The sequence below is a fragment of the Coenobita brevimanus genome, chromosome 90, assembly GCF_032717465.1.
Source record: "Coenobita brevimanus isolate Jiangsu-jjx chromosome 90, ASM3271746v2, whole genome shotgun sequence".
NCBI classification, from domain to species: Eukaryota; Metazoa; Arthropoda; class Malacostraca; order Decapoda; family Coenobitidae; genus Coenobita; species Coenobita brevimanus.
In genome coordinates, this window is record NC_137043.1 from 10,913,189 (window position 1) to 10,918,125 (window position 4,937).

General features: G+C 42.0%; 1 non-coding gene across 1 annotated transcript; it reads right to left on the bottom strand.

Annotated features, from left to right (window-relative positions):
- Positions 1 to 2,668: 2,668 nt before the first annotated feature.
- LOC145411762 (5S ribosomal RNA) lies at positions 2,669 to 2,787 on the bottom strand. The gene has a single exon (XR_013899463.1). It is a non-coding gene; the product is annotated as a 5S ribosomal RNA (ribosomal RNA).
- Positions 2,788 to 4,937: the final 2,150 nt, after the last annotated feature.

Sequence of the window (4,937 nt, forward strand, 5' to 3'; positions counted from 1 at the left end):
TCTACCTACCGGTACTAAATGACTATGCTGTAGTCGATAGGTATAAAAGCACTGGACTTATTCTAATCATTTTTGCTTGTTTATTGTGGAGAAGTGGTCTTGCATTACCAAGTGGCGTATCACAACAATGCTTATATTAGCCTTTGTCTTGTTTGTCACTCTTCTTAATTGTGCTTGTGTACACGCTTGAACCATAATTTATGCTCACCCTCAATCCCTACCACTTGCTTAAACTAAGCCTTAGGACTTGTTTATATTATCAGACTCGGAGTGTGTTTTGGGGACTGTCACAAAGCCGTGCTCAGAAGGTACGCGTGAAGACGACAACACTGAACCACCATCCCCTCACAGGCGGCACCTTGAGGGAACTTGGTCACGTATGTGGGTCCCTGGCTTCCTGCCACACAGCACAAACATGCCAGCTAAAAGCAGTGACTGACCTACCGTCACCTACACCCCCTCTCTTGCGACCCTTAGATGCTAAGGCTCCCATCTGAATGGACAAGGATGCTAAAGTTGCAAACAGCTGAACTGTATGAAGTCCAGCTTTGAATAAAACGGGTTACAAGTAATGGATACAAAAAAAGGAACCAGAAATAGAAATTATATGGGATTGTATAATTTTGTGGAATATCTTACTCCTATGTACAAACCTGTTAGTGTCAGAAAGAAAATAAACACATTACGGAGTCAGTACAAAAAGGAGCTGGAACTAATAGTCACATCAGTGTGGTAGTTCCATGTAAGCACAACAGTGGACAGTTCTGTGTCCCGTCCCCACGTTTCGCCACTTAATTAATACGTGTTGGACCTCAATGGTTGGTAACTGATCGTGTAAACGAGCCTTTATCAAGGGATCCGCAAGAAATAAAGATCTGTTATTGGTCGTTCAAAGCTTCTGCAGAGTGTGCATGAATTATAGGTGGCATAGAAGATTTTGTAACGCATTTTATAAACTGTGTATTTTGAATTTTAGACACGAGTTTCATCTGAGATTTGCATTTTTCTAGTATCGTCGTAGGTTTCCTTACAAGCGTTAAAAAAAATGTGAAATATGCACTTTAAAAACTAAGTGAATTGTATTAGGAAATCTCCAAAGCCACTTGGAATATGAATATATATTTAATGGTGAACTGTTCCTTTAGCATTCTACCAAAACTTTAACCTACCATCTGATTCCCTTCTATCAGGTGACATATTTTCAGCTTTATTCTGATAATCTCTCCTGTCCCTCTGGATGCACCCCTATACTGAGCAAGCTGATACAGCAAAGTAGATGCGGAAGCATCAGTACGGAAAGTATAGCAGCGCTGAGTCAACTAACGTGTCAGCGCCTTGCAGCCGCCTTCACAGCTCTTTGTATCTCCATGATTGCCTTCTCCCCCTCCTCCGTCACTACTCGATCCTCCAGTCTCTCCACCCCTCAGCCTCTTCTTTCCTATTAACCCCACCCACCCAGTAAGGCAGCAATTATAGCGCCACCTGTAAACTGAACGGCGTACCAGGATGATGTCACAAGACTAATGAATTCTGTTGTACGTCATCGTGCTGAAAGAGTTAAATCAACACTAAGTATGAGACTATTTACCTATTAAAGTTCTAATGGTGTCTGAATTCCATTCTCTCACAGTTATATAGTTAAGTTGTTGCAGTTTGGAACACATCTTCAATATCCTGACCCTCCCTACTACATAAAGGTGGAGTGAGATTCCAGAATGAAGAGACGAGAGAGTACAAAAGTGGAAGAATTATCAGCAGCATGCCCAGTGAAATGAACTACACATCATCCACTCTTCATTTAAAATACCGGAAACCTGGGTCGATCTCACAGGGTCTCACCATCTGCACGTTGATTGATTGTATATTGAGAAGCGTTTCACACACGTATGAGGACTGTCGGTGTACAGTACAGAACATCAAGGAGGTGGTGGTGCAGATTTACCACATCCAGTTTACCATTCAAGGAATCCGAAATCAGGCCGTCCAGACTCTTTGCATAAAGTTTGTTTTCCCCTTGTACCTGTCCAGCAGTACAGTTAGAAAGATCTACTGTGGATAATATTCTATGAGAAAACTGGGAATCGGCCAACACTGATAGACTCCCTTAAAGGCCTTCGTGCAGTTGATAGGCCAAACATTTTATACCTTATACAGTAAAGGTTGTATGACAAGTGTTCTGATATAGTGGGTCACATCAATAACCTTTAACAAGGAAGGCATACTTAATAAGCAGTTTCTGGCGTTGGATTTGCCGGTGAGGCTAATTATAACCACACGCTGTATAATCCAGTGTAGAAATAACTAGAGGGTTTAAGCCATAACCCAGCCCTAACATATTTACGAGATTTTAGCCTCAATTAGTATAGGGGTTTATTGACCTGACCTGGAATAATGGGTTTCTATTTTGCCTCTGCTTTGAGGCCAACCTCCCCCCCCCCCTCTCTCTCTCTCTCTTTCTCTCTCTTTGTGACAGGTTTAGAAAGAAGTAAGGTTACACTGACACCATAACTGCTTCTCGCCCTCCTTTTTTTTTTATTCTGTTAATCATTCATTCATTCATTCATTGCCAGACGCCATGTATCCCAAACGGGGTGGCCAAGGGCTTAGAGTTAATTGTTTTACAGGGAGGGGCACTAATCCTCCACCAACCCCACTTGACATGTAGGGATGCCAACAGCATCTGGTGTTCCCAGGAGGTCACCCATCCAAGTACTAACCAGACCCAACGTTGCTTAACTTCGCTGATCGGATGGGAAGCGGTGTACTCAACGTGGCATGGCCGTTACATCTAATTAATTGCATATGGTAATTACTTGTGGTACATACATGTAATTAATTATTTCTATGTAGTTTAGTCATGCCCCTTGAAGGGTGCAACAACTGCAATGAACACTGTGCTAGTTACTTCTGTGGTAGTCATGTGTGGATCAATTGGGCTCGATACAGAAGATGACGACGATCGTTTGTCTCATTTGCATGGCGGCGTTCACTTGTTTTTTCTGCTGTGATAAAGTGAATTTTGTGACCACCTCTGACAGAATATCATTGTTTTTTTTATTGCCTTTCGGATTACCATAACTCGAAAATGCCCTCGTATGACCACGGCTCTAGGATGAGTCCGTCACTTTCTCTCCTGACGCATGACATCAAAGATAGTCATCTATGGATACAGAAACATGTCAAGCCTCTCAGCAAACGAATATTAACAAGCAGGGGAATGTGGGAAGTAGAAGTGGTGAAATATTAGGCCTACATTTGTCCCTGACTGCATATTACGAGAACATGACTGGTTTATAATGACAAGTTGATCAAAAATCTTGTGTAAGGTAAAAGAAAATAATAATAGATAAAGAACTTTCCATCTCGAACGCCTTGGATTACATACAGTCCATCCTCACAGGGTTTGTAAGAAACAATACACTGGCTGTCACCTTCATTCTAAACTGATAACTGTTCGAATGATCTCAATTCCACAGGCGGTGCGAAGAGCATTAATCTCTTCAGTCTGATTTTTTCATTTGCAGACTGTTTTATTTAAGTTAGAGGAGACGGTTCAGTAAATGATGTATTTTTTATCTAAAGTCTAAAGACGAAAATATCTCCAGTGGTGCATAAAACTGTCTGGAGTGACAACAAAATGTATAAATAACGTAACTGCATTAAAGAAGTTCAGTTATGTTGTGCCTTAGTGCGCATCCACACGTGTGCTAGAACAAGTGCTGGCAACAAGTAAACAACACAATAACGAACAAGCTGCAAACATGCTCGGAACAGCGGCGTCCAGACCATGTTGGCAACATCATGATGAAGTCTCAGCTGCCTCCCATGGACAGACTTACCTCATCACCTCTGATGCCAGTAAGCTCGTAGCTGCACTGAAACATGTTTGCATACATCTGTCCAAAGACCGCTGCATACATGTATCCAAACATGTTGCCAGCTGTGTTCCCAACACATGTTCGAGGGCACGTGTGGACGCTCAGTTAGGCTTGAGATGGAGGGAAGAATTTCCATCTCCCGTATGATGAGTCACCCTGTTAACAGGTCCTTCTTGTTTTGCATTTCTTCTTCTGTTTCAGGATCGTTATAGCTCCATGTGTTAGTGGCTGAACTTTTCGAATATATTAGTTATGCGAGCAGTGGAAGAATAATACCGGCATTTAGAAAACTTATTTATTCGGGAGATGCAACAGTTTCGACCAGACATGATTCCTCATTACGTTTACAGTATCCCTACAACAAACCACATTCCTAGATGGGAGTATAATTTTTCTATTAAAACAAGTCTTTGCCCTGTGACAGAAAGACTGGGCAACTGAAAAATGATTGCAATTGCTAGAAATGTGAACATAAAAATGGTGGTAAATCAGTTTGAAATGTGAGAATTTGTAGTTATTTTTCTTGGTATGTGACAAATGGTGATTAGTGTGTTAGAAATGTGGGAAATGATGGTGAGTGTGTTAATATGAGTCATGTGCATTTCAAATGTGAATGTTGGTAGGCGTCAAATGTGAGAAATGGCGGTGAGTGTGTCAGAGATGTGATAAATGGTGGTATGTTAGAAATGTGAGAATTGTGGTAAGTGCGTTGGAGATGTGAGCAATGGAGGTGCGTAAGAAACGACAGAATCGTTGTATACTGGAGATGTGGAAAGTGATGGTAAGTGTGTTGGAAATGTGGGAAATGGTGGCAAGTGTGTGGGCATTAAATGTCCTTTTAGTGGTGAAGGAGCAGCAACAGTTAATTTCACAGGCGTCTTGTCTCACCAGGGAAAATGCTGTCACTTCGGCCTCTACCGCCTGTCTGCCTCCTTCCCGCTTCCTTGGTGAATTATGCCCTGAACTTCACCTAACACTGCTGTTACCAGGGCTCTCTCTGGAGCTTAACTTCCATTTGATCCCAGAAAGGGTGGCCACATACGAATCGTCTCCATGTCA